Below are 15,505 nucleotides of genomic sequence, written 5' to 3'. Positions count from 1 at the left end.
AGACCCCGAATATCAAAAGCAATTCTAGGCAACAAAAACAAAATGGGAGCCATTAATATGCCAGATTTCAAACTACACTACAAAGCTGTAGGAATTAAATCAATCTGGTATTTGCACAAAAATAGGAATATTGACCAGTGGAATAGATGTGAGAATCCTGATATAAAACCATCCTCATATAGCCATCTAATCTTTGACAAAGCAGACAAAAACATACGCTGGGGAAAAGAATCCCTTTTCAATAAATGGTGCTGGGAAAACTGGATAGCCACCTGTAGAAGGCTAAAGCAGGACCCACACCTTTCACCTCTCACAAAAATCAACTCACGCTGGATGTCAGACTTAAACCTAAGGTATGAAACTATTAGAATTCTAGAGGAAAAAGTTGGAAACACTCTCCTAGACATTGGCTAGGCAAAGATTTTATGAAGAAGTCCCCAAAGGCAATCACAGCAGCAACAAAAATAAATAAATGGGGCATGATCAAACTACAAAGCTTCTGCACAGCCAAAGAAATAGTCATGAAAGTAAACAGACAACCTACAGAATGGGAGAAAATTTTTGCATCCTACGCATCTGATAAGGGGCTGATAACTAGAATATACTTAGAACTCATGAAAATCAGCAAGAAAAAATCAAATAACCCTGTTAAAAAGTGAGCAAAGGACTTGAACAGAAACTTTTCTAAAGAAGACTGAAGAATGGCCAACAAACATATGAAAAAATGCTCAACATCTCTAATCATCAGGGAAATGCAAATCAAAACCACAATGAGATATCACTTAACTCCAGTGAGAATGGCCTTTATCAAAAAGTCTCCAAGCAATAAATGCTGGCGTGGATGTGGAGAGAGAGGAACACTCCTACACTGCTGGTGGGACTGCAAACTAGTTCAACCTCTGTGGAAAGCAATATGGAGATACCTTAAAGCGATACAAGTGAATCTACCATTTGATCCAGCAATCCCATTGCTGGGCATCTACCCAAAAGATCCAATGACACTCTACAAAAAAGACACCTGCACTCGAATGTTTATAGCAGCACAATTCATAATTGCAAGGCTGTGGAAACAGCCCAAGTCCCCATCAGTCCAAGAATGGATTAATAAAATGTGGTATATGTATATCATGGAGTACTATTCAGCTCTAAGAAACAATGGTGATATAGCACATCTTATATTTTCCTGGTTAGAGCTGGAACCCATACTATTAAGTGAAGTTTCTCAAGAATGGAAAAACAAACACCACATATACTCACCAGCAAATTGGTATTAACTGAATAGCACCTAAGTGGTCACATAGGTACTACAGTAATAGGGTATTGGGCTAGTCGGAGGGGGCAGAGGGGCAGGTATATATATAATGAGTGAGATGTGCACCATCTGGGGGATGGTCATGCTGGAGACTCATACTTGTGGGGGGAGGGGGTAAATGGGCATTTATTGAAACCTTAAAATCTGTACCCCCATATATGCTGAAATAAAAAAAAAAAGAAGAAAAAAAAGAACTATAAGACAATAGACTTTTCTTGTTTCAAACCAAAAAGAAAAAAAATCAAAGATATATATCAATGATCAATAAATGAGAGTAACTATAATAAAAAAAGTGCTCCCCCCAAAAAAGAAAGGAAAAAGAGATTGTTTCAAAACAGGCATCATTTTCTCTTACAAAGCTTTTTTGAAACACATCCATACATGTGTACACACACGTTAGGTCAGATACCCATCCTTGGTGGGCTTTATCACCTGCACACTCAATAATCAGTGCTTACCATTTGGTACAGAAACTGTTAATCTGTCTATCTCCTATTGGATTGTGTCTAAGTTCCTCAAAGACCCTAGAACTCTCTTTATATCCCCCAGCACCTGATACAAACAATTCAATAAATGTTTGTCAAAGTAAATTAATATCTAAAATCAAGACTATCTTAGAAAATCAATAACTTTTAATCACTGTAATGATAATTCATTATATGCTACCTTCTATTATAATTAGCTGCTTGTCTTTCCACTAGCATACAAATATTAGGCTCCTCAAATAAATGATGTATTGAACTCAATTATCAGAGTAACAAATGAGCTAAAATAATTCACAAAATCCAGTGAATTACCTATGAAAAAAATCCATAAAAAAAGGAACATTCACATCATCAGGAACTGATTTTAGGATTTCAAATTACTACTTACTAGGTATGGTTTTTATGGACACTCTGATTTACCACATCATTCCTCAGAGTCCAACAGCCACAAAATCAGCATGCACTATGTAGAGACCTACAGAAAGCTCACAGCAAGCCAAGTGTCAATGTCCACAGCTGGAGCTAGGCGCTCAGTGGCTCTGAGGCACAGATGGCATCCCATACCCATCCTGAGACATCCCTGCCTCCACTAATTGAACCAGAGTCATTGCTTCGCTATTTCCCAACACAACTCTCCCCCAAGAGCATCAATTACAAGGCAAGAAGATAGACAATCACTATCCAAACTCAACTAAAAGCCCAGTTTAAAAGCTTTCATTACAAGAACTATCAAACAGTGTTAACCCACAAAAGGAAAAACAAAATTGAAAAATATTTGAGGACAGGGAGTCAGTCTTACCTACCTTGGACCTCTGCCACTTAGCACAGTCCCTGCATCTATCAGCTCCACAATACAGTTGTTGATGAATGGTTTCACTTATAGACCAGTTAGGGGATTTTTATTTTATCTATATTTTTAAAATTTTTTAAATGTATTTATGTATTACTTGTGTAAAGGTTTACATGAAGAAAAGGGGGCCGTATGTCTCTGTGTACTGTAGTCAAATTGACCATTTTGCTATTAAGCTATCATATTGAATGCATTAAAATGGCTTCTATTTCTATACAACCATTTTTTCCTGCAAATTTGTAAACATAAACTCCCATAAATGACTATGAAACCACTACAAATGGAGAATCTCACACAATTACTCATGTAATAGCATACAGTGTTCAAAACAACAGGTAGTTAACAGTCCCTCAACTGATTCTCATCTTGTCAGGTGGACAGAAGGTATGGCTGTTCCATTTCACAAATTATGAAACTAACTCAAAATCCAAATACGAATTGTTCAAGATTGCATTGCTTGTGAATTGGAGGTGAAAATGAGGACTGGGATGAACATTCATGTCTTCTCTACTTAAAATAGAGAGAGATATCCTGGGCATTAGTAGCATTTTAATTTTGATGTATTTGTCTTGATCAAACCATGAGCTGTGGGGGTCACCAGCATACTCCACTGTGATTTATACCTCCCATTCCCCATCAACTCATACTGGATTAAAAGGAAATAGCCTTAAATTAGAGCAGGAGGTCGGAGGCTGCTGGATAGATGCTGGCTAGGAGAATGTATTTGAGGACACCTCTCCTTCCTGTGGACATAAAATCACACACTGAGCTATGTTGTGGACAGTCCTGTTTGGAAGAGGAGGGTAGTCATTATATCCTATGGACTTTGTCAGCTATAATAGCCAGCATAGTTGTAAAGTCTGGAGATTTCTGTCCAAACAAACTTGCTATTACAGAAATGACAAATTTCTACAATGAAAGAGGTTCAATTTAGGAGCTTGCAAAGTAAATCCAGCTGCAAAAGTGTTTGTTTAATCAACAGGGTTCAAACATTTTAAAAATCAGTTCTTGATATTTAAAAATGAAAATGTTTCTCATGAAAATTTGGATTTCATAAAAATGTGAAGAGCTGGTAACCTTGGTGTTGAATGTGGTGCCTCTTTCATTTATTATTTTTTTAGAGACAGGGTCTCACTCTGTCACCCAGGCTGGAGTGCAGTGGTGTCATCATATTATAGCTTATTGCAGCCTTGAACTCCTGGGCTCATGTGATCTTCTTGCTTCAGTCTCCTGGGTAGCCAGGGACTACAGGTGCAAGCCACCACACCTGGGTAATTTTAAAATTTTTTGTAGAGATGGGGTCTTGCGATGTTGCCCAGGCTGGTCTTGAACTCCTGGGCTCAAGCAATCCTCTCATCTTGGCTTCCCACAGTGCTAGTATTAAGGATTGAGCCACCACACTCAGTGAGGTGCCCCTTTTAAATGGGGCTTTGGAACTTCAGTTTGCCACTACTCCCAGCTGTTTTATACCATTTGAGTGAGTGGCCTGTTTCAATTTTATGACTCACTCAAGTTGAATTCTGTGACATAGGATTAGTTTCTCTGTCCTTTTATGATATTGAAGACCTTGCCATTTCCCCACTTCCCTGTGAACAAGATTCCTCCTTTGAATCCTGTGGGTCCCAGCCACATCTAGTTGCTTTTGGTAGGTTACCTAATGTATTTTTTCCCTATCTTTTGAGGTAAATAAGCACAATCCTGCAATGGATTCAATAATCTAGTTATTAATAGATATTATAAATTAGGATTTAAGTTTGCTGTCGATTGTGTCTGTGTGCTAAGTAAAAAAATCCACCATTCACAATTTTGGTATTAACCCACATTGCAAAAGCTATGTTACTGGTCGGTCAACAGATTGTAACCATGTGCAACAATGTAACACAAGCATTAATAAGCATTAACATTTGTAAAGCCAAATATATCATGCAGGAATCTCCACACAGTTTTGTGGCAAATAACATTAAAAAGAGTTAAATCATACTGAAGAGAGAGAGAGAATGTCCCCTTACAACCCCAAATCCCAGAACCCACACCCCCCGCATACCGGCTGTGTGACAGTGAGCACCCACAACACGAGCCCAGCCCTCTGGAAGCGCAGGAGTGGCCTTGGGACCCCAGGAAGGCCTAGCCCACCGTGTGACCTCGGCTCCACCGCCCTGCTTTGGGCCTCAGTTTCTCCAACCCTGCCTCGCGCCGGGGGCCCCTTGGGAGCCTCGCGCCTGTGGAACTGCCGGCCCCTCACGCGCGCCCCAAAGCCGCCCGCCGTCCTGCCCGCTCGCGCTGGAAGGCAGCCGCTCCGGGTCGCCTGCCATGTGCCGCCCGCCAGGTGCCGCGTGCCTCGACCCTGGCCGGGGTACCTCACAGGCGCCATGGCCGCTGGGGTGGCGGCTGCCGCCCCGCCCCCGTGGGCCCCGCCCCCGTGGGCCCCGCCCCCGTGGGCCCCGCCCCCGTGGGCCCCGCCCCCGTGGGCCCCGCCCCCGTGGGCCCCGCCCCCGTGGGCCCCGCCCCCGTGGGCCCCGCCCCCGTGGGCCCCGCCCCCGTGGGCCCCGCCCCCGTGGGCCCCGCCCCCGTGGGCCCCGCCCCCGTGGGCCCCGCCCCCGTGGGCCCCGCCCCCGTGGGCCCCGCCCCCGTGGGCCCCGCCCCCGTGGGCCCCGCCCCCGTGGGCCCCGCCCCCGTGGGCCCCGCCCCCGTGGGCCCCGCCCCCGTGGGCCCCGCCCCCGTGGGCCCCGCCCCCGTGGGCCCCGCCCCCGTGGGCCCCGCCCCCGTGGGCCCCGCCCCCGTGGGCCCCGCCCCCGTGGGCCCCGCCCCCGTGGGCCCCGCCCCCGTGGGCCCCGCCCCCGTGGGCCCCGCCCCCGTGGGCCCCGCCCCCGTGGGCCCCGCCCCCGTGGGCCCCGCCCCCGTGGGCCCCGCCCCCGTGGGCCCCGCCCCCGTGGGCCCCGCCCCCGTGGGCCCCGCCCCCGTGGGCCCCGCCCCCGTGGGCCCCGCCCCCGTGGGCCCCGCCCCCGTGGGCCCCGCCCCCGTGGGCCCCGCCCCCGTGGGCCCCGCCCCCGTGGGCCCCGCCAGGATAGGGTCAGATTCACACTCAAAACAGTTTGCCAATGACCATGAGTATTCTTATCACAAACTAAGTCTTATAATGCACACTGGCATTATGTATACTATATATTTACATATATATAAATCTTATAATACACACCCCCACAGAGTCAGAGCCCATAGTGACCTCATGCCCGTAAGCACACACACGTACTGACGGAGCACACGACACACAGATCCCACGATGTCCCACAATCCACAGGAGGCTCAAAGACTCACAGGGAGACGGATGGGGAAGAAACCAGTTGGTTCATGTGATATCTCAGTGAAATAGTAGTTGAGCAGCATGACACTTTATATATGCGAAGTTATTTTACTCCATACAGTGCCAACTAAAAGATTGCTAATAAATGTATTGATTGACACATGCTTGTAGTGTGTTAAAGGAGAAATAGGATTAACTCATCCCTTTGAACCTGAAGTCCAGTAATTGAAACCAGATAAAGGCTGTAAATATCACTAAGTTTGTGGTGATGTCTATGTCTTTATTTAATCCTAACAAAACCCTTTCCTTTTATGGTTTCTTTATCCATTTGCCAGACGACGTGACCTGAGGGTCAGAGCGCTTTAGTGACATGACAAATTCATGTGGTTAGAAAGTTATTAGGCTTGAATTTAAACTTAGCCTGTCTTACACTCCAAATTCCTAAACCTGCTCACCCTGAGGGGACACACCAGAGCAAAGCTTTACCTGGCTATGTCCCCTCTCAGAGGTCCCTCCACACTTGAATAACCTCTCCCTCCAGTTGCTCACAAAATTACTCCTGATGTCCAGTTTCTCCTACCCTACAGGAAATTTTGGCACATTGATCACACATCCCAAACATCAGCAACACTGTTCCTATTTTTCCCCACTTTGTTTAATTCACACTTAGAACTTTAAACTTATATTTACTAAGGAAAAACATTCTCATGGCCCTCTGAGCTTTTAGTTGATTTGCCAATCAAGGCCACAGTCGTGGATGACCCCTTAAATAACTGAGCCCTCTATGGCTACATCTGACACAATACAGGAGCAGGGTGCTGGCCCTTGCCTACGTACAGAGTCACAGATCTCCCAATGCCTTTCAAATACCCCTGGCAATCCTAGGGTGTCTTTTTAAGGAATTAATTTTCCAAGCACAGATGGGACCATCTTCTACTAAACCAATGAGTTAGATGAGTTGAGAAATAGGCATGTTTGCTTATATCTACTTGCATTTGTCTGGTGTGTGCATTAGTATTTGGATCGTGGCTGGGTTTTGCATACATTTAGACATGAGAAGAATGTTTGTGTGACTTCTCTGTATAAGGAGGCTTTGAAATTATAAATTTTTGTACTTGCAGAGAATGTAGGGAATAGTTCATTAGAAAACTGGAGGTTTGGGATTTTCTGAAGTTGGTGGTATATTTTACAAAGATGTAAATTCTTCCAGACATAGTATGTTCCTGGGCTCTTGGCTGCAGAGTATTCATAACTTGTAAGGTTTCCCTAGATTGTAGCCTCTATAATTAAAAAAAGTTACCAATACTTTAAAAAATAGAGATCTTTGCACACAATCAAGGTAAAACTCATGTAATTTCAAACCATGTTATAAAAAGCAAATGTGCAACTAATAAAGGGAAATTAGACATATAGAACAATAATGAACATGTTAAATACTTTGTTTTCTGGCTTTCCTATAAAATAAGAAGTTACATTAAGAATTGCCTTAAAAGCCAATTAATCACCTCATGCATACACCCAGTTTGTAGTAGCATTACTCACAATAGCTGAAACATGGAAGCAGCCCATGTATCCATCGACAGGCGAATGGATAAGCAAAATGTGACATATCCATACAATGGAATATTATTCAGCTTTAAAAAGGAATAAAATATTGACACATGCTACAATATAGATGAAACTTAAGCACATTATTTTCAGTGACATAAGCCAGACACAAAAAGATAAGTACTATGTGATTCTACTTATATGAGGTAGGTAGAGTAGTCACAATCATAGAGACAGAAAATCTCTATGGTTGTTACCAGGGGCTATGGAAAAGGGAATGGGAAGTTATTGTTTAATGGGTACAGATGAAATGGGTACAACTGTTTACTAGGTGAAAACAGTTATGGAGATGGGTGATGGTGATGGTTATGTCAATGGAAAAGAAGCCAAACTCTGTAAAATAATTTAAAGAGGTTTATTCTGAGTCAGATTTGAGGATCATGACCCAAGCCACACCCAAGAAACCTTGAACAAGTGGACTCACTGTGGTTGGGTTACAGTTAGGCTTTATACATACATTTCAGGGAGACAGGGGTTACAGGTAAAGTCATAAATCAATACTGGAAGGCATACATTGGTTTGGCCCCCAAAAGTGGGCCATCTCAAATTGGGAGCTTATAGGTTATAGGTGGGTTTAAAAAGTCTTTGACTTGTAATTGGTTAAAAGATGAAGCTTTGTCTGAAGGCTTGGAATGTTTTAAGGAAGTCTGTTAATCAGAGATAAGCCACCAACATATATTTGTTTTATAAATTGAGGACCTGCAGGTGTGTTTTGCATAGCCTTAGGCCTGTTAATGAGTTACAAAGGATGTCTCCAAGAAGGGAGGGGGCATGATGAGGCATGTGTGATCTCCTGTCCTGGCAGGCAATTCACTTTTAGGGTATCCCTTTGGCCAGGAGGGGGTCCATTTAGTCAGGTGGGGGGAGAGTCTTAAGATTTTATTTTAGTTCACAGTTACATAACTTTCTTAATATATTCACCACTGAACCGTACACCTAAAATTATTAAGATGGTAATTTTTATGTTATGTGTTTTTAACAATAAATAATAAATTAGAAAAATACAATTAACAATTTTCTTAATATAGAGGTGGTGTTATTGAAAACCCAGAAACATTTAGATCTGAAAAATCACAATGTTACCATATTTCAGATTTTCTGTATTCTAGCAAAAGATTTCCCTATAGAGATAGTTATATAGTAAATACATATTTGTTAGAGAAAGGGGAGTATTTGAAACAATAGGCTAGCTTTAAACTCAAATATTTGAAAAAATAGTAGCCAAACACATAAAAAAAATGAAAAAAACCTCAAAATAATAGTGAAATAATTATATATATATATATCAAACATAAAAGAAAATATAAGAAAGACTAAATATGTTCAAATATTTATAACTTGGAATCCATGTACATGTTCATGGAAAGGAGAACATAAACAAAACGTAGAGTGAGAATGCGGCATTAACGGTGGACTAGGCAGAGACTGGATATAATACTTGCAAGGGGGCCTTGCAAAAATAACAGGAAAATCCCTAACCCCACAATTGCCCCAGTAACAAAGGTCAGTCCTGTGAGTTCCCTCACTCACAGGCACCCTGCAGGAGTTCTGTTCTGCAGAACTTCTGAAAAGAGTTGAATGAATGGAATCTAGATGCAAATCTCTCTCTTTCAAAATTGTTTTTTAAGAATCTGCGTTTACAGATTCCTGCGTAAACAGCGGGAGAATGAGCTACAGCCCCAACCTCATCTCCAGGACAGTCACCTCCCCTGTGACCACCCCTCCTCCAGGGAAGGGCAGGAAACCAACTCTTGGACTTTGACACCCTTGCAGTTTTTGTTATTTACCTGCTGCCGCTTTTGTTTTCAAGTGGCAGCCATCACTGCTTTTTTCTTTTTGTCCTCCTTAAAATCAGGGAGCCACTTGGCCTCACTGCTGCCATCTCCCTTCTCTTTCTTTGGGATGCCACGCCCATGCCATCTCCCTGCTATCATGCTCTCCCCTCCTTCTCTCTCTCTCTCTCTCTCTCTCTCTCTCTCTCTCTCTCTGTCATTCTCTCTCTCCCTCCTTTAAAACAATAAAATAATTTTTTTTCTTTTATAACATAATCTTTGCATGAGAAGTCATTGTCCACCCGCGCCACGAGTACCTGCTAGGCTTTCCCCCTAACAGTACTTAATCATATAACTAACTGTAAACTCAAAATACAGCACAACCCAGAGCCAGGGAATAGATCTCAGTGTGTGTGTGGTGGGGGAATAGACTCTATAAGGAATTACATATTTAACTTCAGAGAGAGGAGGATCCTTTATTTGAAGAATTATGCAGCAATATCTGGTTATCCATAAGAAAGAAAGAAATTAAATTGAGCCATAAATATTAAATATTTTAGGAAGAAAATCCTAAGATTTAATAATATTTTTTAAAATCCTATAAAAACCTTTCAAAACAGGCATAGTACAACAATATTAATCTCAGAGAAGTGCTCAAACAGATATATCTATAGACATGCATAGATATATTGGCGCAGATATAGAATAAGATCAGCTTTCATTATAGCATGAAGAGAGAAGGCATTTAACAATGTTGAGATAAGGAAAATGCACTTCAGTTAAACTGCTAAGGCTTATAAAAATTTTAAAGAGTGCATATTTCACTGGATGTTGAAAGAAGATCTGAATTTTCATGCAGTGTGTATTAGGATTATAAAGTATTTCACAATTAGAGGTTGGCAACCAGACAATATCTATTAACATTCAAAATACAGAAAAGCAACACAGAGCAATGCTAGTCCTAGGAGTCTCCCATAGAGTTATAAATTCAGGTGTAAGGAGCAAACTTCTGGACACCAATCCTATGGGGTGACCTTTATTTGTTGGGATATACAGGAGTTCTTCCTCATACATGATATGCATTTTTTGCACCTTTTCTGAGATTCTAACTTTATAATAAAGTCAATGATAAAACAGATTTCATTTTGATAAATCATTTTCCAAGATAGATGTTACAAGGGAGATTCTTGCAACTTGTCTTGCAGGTGAAGGGTATGACTTAGACTACCCAGGAGAAAAGTCATTGACAGGGACATAGCAAAGTGATGCTGTGTTTTTTGGCTGCCGTTTTTACTGCATGGCAGAGAAACACAGTAGTGATCTGTCCTTGCTGAACTCTATGTTCTTTGAAGAATCATAGTTCTCCATCTCACTTTACAGCATGCTGTTGGCATTCCTCATTTTTTTATGTGGACTAAACATGTTACCTGGTTTGAAATAATTTTCTCCTTCATTCAAACATATGTCTGGAGTCACTGCCTGGTCTGAAACTTGGTTAATGCATACTGACCAATTAGTTATTATAAATTTTTATATGTAAAAATAATCAATACTTGATTTTGTTGGGTATAAAATACTCACAATTGTTCATAAATCAATGGAGGGGGTTGCTGTTGGCTGTGTGAAGACTCATGTGGTGGTAATTGTATAATCATGGCCACCATTTGCGCAAGGTTTTTTGTTGAATTATAGCTAGAAAATTTCTATCTTTCCATTAAAAAGCTGTTGTTCTGTGACATAGTTTAGATACTGGTTTTCTTTAAATCTGATGTTTTAATTTGATCCCCAATGTTGGGAGGTTGGGCAGGTATTTGTGTACTGGGAGCAGATCCCTCGTGAGTGGCTTGGTGCTGTCCTCACAGTAATGAGTGAGTTCTTGCTCTATTCGTTCCCACAAGATCTGGTTGTTAAACAGAGCTGGGCACCGCCTTTCTCTCTCTTGTACCTTTCTCTCACCAGGTGACATGCTGGCTCCTTTCCTTTTCTACCATGGTTAGAAGCCAGAAACAGAGGCTAGCACCATTCTTCTTGAATAATCTGCAGAACTGTGAGCCAAATAAACTTCTTTTTCTAATAAACTACTCAGCCTCAGGTATTCTTTCATGGCAAGACAAAACACACTAAGACATTCTGTTATGTGAATTACACATCAATAAAACTGTTAAAAGATTTATTTTTTAGTATATATCAGAGAAGTTTTAGGTGGAGAACATTTTAAAAATAAATTTACTATAGTATTAAAATTAGCTTTAAATTAAAATTACTATGAAAATTGTTTTGATTATAAAAGCAAACATATTTTCAGTTGATTAGTAGTTTGTCTTTGCCTATGCCTGTAGCCCAACATTCTATACTTAGCAGCTGAGATGGGTAGGTAGTCCCGTCATAATAGTCTGCAGTAGAATTATTTGTTCATGGATGACCTACTTGCATGTTTTGGTTTCTGAGGAGTATGACATATAGATGCACACATACATGTAAATGAACATTAGTTCTGCCTTCTGATTATTGAGACTGCTAATTGAGCCATGTTTTAAAAGGAACTATCTGAACATTTGCGTTCAAAGGTTCATCTACTCTTAGGCTGCCATTACCTTCTCAATCTTGTGTTTACTGTGTTGGTCCTGTTGAACTTCGGCATAGTCCACTTGTTAATTTATATTTTCCTTTTGCATTTTTACTTTAGTGCCTTGGTATGTCTTGTTCATTTTGACATGCAAGTTATAGTTGCAAGACCAGATGTAAAATGTCATGCCAAAATTTTGAAATGGTATCTACAGAAAATAAAGTTTGATCAGTATAAGTCTAGTTCTGAAATACAGACATTGTTATCTCCACAAAATGGTAATATATCCACCACTCTGTTTGAGGTCCTTACATGATACATGTATTAACAGATCAGTTCATTTTTTTGTTCTTTTCCCACATTTGTATGTCTTTTTAAAAGGTCTGATGAACTGCTTTGCTTGAGAAAGGGAGAAGAATTGCTATTGCATTGAGACTGGTCTGCATTGATCAGATGTATTTGTTTTGGCAACGAATGTTTGAGTGTCTACAGAGAACCAGATCTCGGTCAAGGGGAAGAGAAAGGGAGAAGCATGGGGAAGGAAGGATCCACTTTAGATCCTGTAAGACAGGGAGGCCTGTAAAAAGTGTGAACAGGCCTCAGGAAGAGGATAATTCAAAGTAGATCTCTGCATTCCTCAGGAGCTAAGAGGAAAGAAAGGCCGGCGTGGAGTGCATTCACGAAGGTCAAGGCAATTGCAGGTGAGAACAGCTGTGGGCACAGAAGTGTCCCTCAGAGAGTCAGCTTTAAAATAAATGTCTTGTCCCGACTGCATAAAATCATCTCACAACGGTATCAGCCAGATAAGAACTCCACAACCAGGCTGGGCGCGGTGGCTCAAGCCTGTAATCCTAGCACTCTGGGAGGCCGAGGCGGGCGGATTGCTCGAGGTCGGGAGTTCAAAACCAGCCTGAGCGAGACCCCGTCTCTACTAAAAATAGAAAGAAATTAATTGACCAACTAAAAATATATATACAAAAAAAAAATTAACCGGGCATGGTGGTGCATGCCTGTAGTCCCAGCTACTTGGGAGGCTGAGGCAGGAGGATCGCTTGAGCCCAGGACATTGAGGTTGCTGTGAGCTAGACTGACGCCACGGCACTCACTCTAGCCAGGGCAACAAAAGTGATACTCTGTCTCAAAAAAAAAAAAAAAACTCCACAACCCTCTGCAGTTTTGACCTTGGCAGGATCAGAACCACAATTAGGCAGCTGAGGGAAGAAGGATGGAACTAGGCCGGGAAGAAGGACGACGTCTGCCTTCCACCCATCCTGCGAGAGGCTGGCCTGCAGCAGGCCCCAGTTGATCCACTCTGACTTTGGGGCATTTCTATCATTATATGGGGCTGGACATTCTGTTTCAGTGCTGTGGCAATTTAAGCAACACTAGGACTCTTTATTATATCACTTGAGAATCATGTTTTAGCCTGGACAGAAGAACATGTGAATAATTTATAAGTGATTGTGGGAAAGGTATTGCCTTCTGATTATATTCCATGAGTCAAAGATGGTAGTTACATATCTTAACAGATGTCTGTTTGGACACTTTTTTGGTGATATAATCCCATTCATATAATTTTTTAATATCTAAAATATGTGTGCAGTCTCCATCACAGCTGTCATGTACTTGCCTGCTGCAGGCTGGCCTCTCGCGGGAAGGGTGGGAGGCAGACGTCGTCATTAAAATGACTAAACAATTTTAATAGTCTGGAGCTTTTTCTTATTTCCAGAAATTAGTTTTTATTATCATTGTTTTATAAATTATAAAGAAAAAATACAGTGAAGTAAAGATTACAGATCTGTGAAAAGGTGGAACAAAATTTCCTTAGAGACAATATGCCTCTAGTCCTAGGCTGTGCTCTTAGACATAAAGCTTAGCCCCAGTGATATTGTTATTTCTATGGGTTCCAGCTCTATCCAGGAAAATACAACAGGTGCTGTATCACCATTGTTTCTTATAGCTTATAGAATAGTACTCCATGGTATAAATATACCACATTTTGTTAATCCACTCATGTATTGATGGGCACTTGGGTTGTTTACACATCTTTGCAATTGTGAATTGTGTTGCTATAAACATTTGAGTGCAGATGTCTTTTTTACAGAGTGTCTTTTGTTCTTCTGGGTAGATGCCCAGTAATGGGATCGCTGGGTCAAATGGTAGATCTACTTGTATCGCTTTGAGGTATCTCCATATTGCTTTCCACAAAGGTTGCACTAGTTTGCAGTCCCACCAGCAGTGTAGGAGTGTTCCTATCCCTCCATATCCAACCCAACATTTATTGTTTTGGGACCTTTTGATAGAGATCATTCTCCCTGGAGATAAGTGATATCTCATTGTGGTTTTGATTTGCATTTCCCTGATGATTACAGATGTTGAGGACTTTTTCATATGTTTGTTGGCCATTATTCTGTCTTCTTTTGAAAATTTTCTGTTCATATCCTTTGCCCACTTTTTGATAGGGTTGTTTGATATTTTTCTTGCTGATTTGCCTGACTTCTATATAGATTCTAGTTATCAGCCCTTTATTGAACGTGTAGCATGCGAATATTTTCTCCCATTCTGTAGGTTGTCTGTTTGTTCTCATGATAGTTTCTTTGGCTGTGCAGAAGCTTTTTAATTTGATCAGGTCTTATTTATTTATTTTTATTGTTGCTGTGATTGCCTTTGGGGTCTTCTTCATAAATTCTTTGCCTAGGCCAATGTCTAGAAGAGTATTTCCAACATTTTCCTCTAGAATTCTAATAGTTTCACACCTAATGTTCAAGTCTGTTACCCAGAGTGACTTGATTTTTGTGAGAGGTGAAAGGTGTGGGTCTTGTTTTAGTCTTCTACATGTGGCTATCTAGTTTTCCCAGCACCATTTATTGAATAAGGATTCTTTTCCCCAGTGTATGTTTTTGTCTGCTTTGTTGAAGATTAATTGGCTATATGAGGATGGTTTTATATCTGGGTTCTCTGTTCTGTTCCACGGGTCAATGTCCCTGTTCTTGTGCCAGTTGCAAGCTGTTTTGATTACTATAGCCTTGTAGTATAGTTTGAAGTCTGGTAAATTGATACCTGCTATTTTGTTTTTATTGCCTAGGATTGATTTTGCTATACAGGGTCTTCTCTGGTTCTATATGAAGCGTAAAATTATTTTTTCTATATCTGTGATAAATGATGATTGTATTTCGATAGGGATTGCATTGACTCTGTAGGTCACTTTGGGTAGTATAGACATTTTAATAATGTTGATTCTGCCGACCTATGAGCATGGTATATTCTTCCATCTGTTTATGTCCTCTGCTATTTCCTTCTTCAGTGTTTCATAGTTCTCCCCGTAGAGGTCTTTTACCTCCTTAGTTCCAAGGTATTTTATTTTCTTTGTTGCTGTTTTGCAGGGAATTGAGTCATTGATTTGGTTCTCACTTTTACTGTTGTTGGCATATATGAATGCCTCTGATTTCTGTGTATTGATTTTGTATCCTGAGACTTTACCAAATTCATTTATCAGATCAAGGAGCCTCTTGGTTGAATCCTTGGCGTTTTCTAGGTATAATATCATGTCATCAGCAAAGAGTGAGAGTTTGATCTCTTCTGCTCCCATTTGGAGGCCGTTAATTCCGCTC

The sequence above is a fragment of the Microcebus murinus genome, chromosome 15 (assembly GCF_040939455.1).
Source record: "Microcebus murinus isolate Inina chromosome 15, M.murinus_Inina_mat1.0, whole genome shotgun sequence".
Taxonomy (NCBI): Eukaryota; Metazoa; Chordata; class Mammalia; order Primates; family Cheirogaleidae; genus Microcebus; species Microcebus murinus.
Note: the sequence above shows the minus strand (reverse complement) of the source record.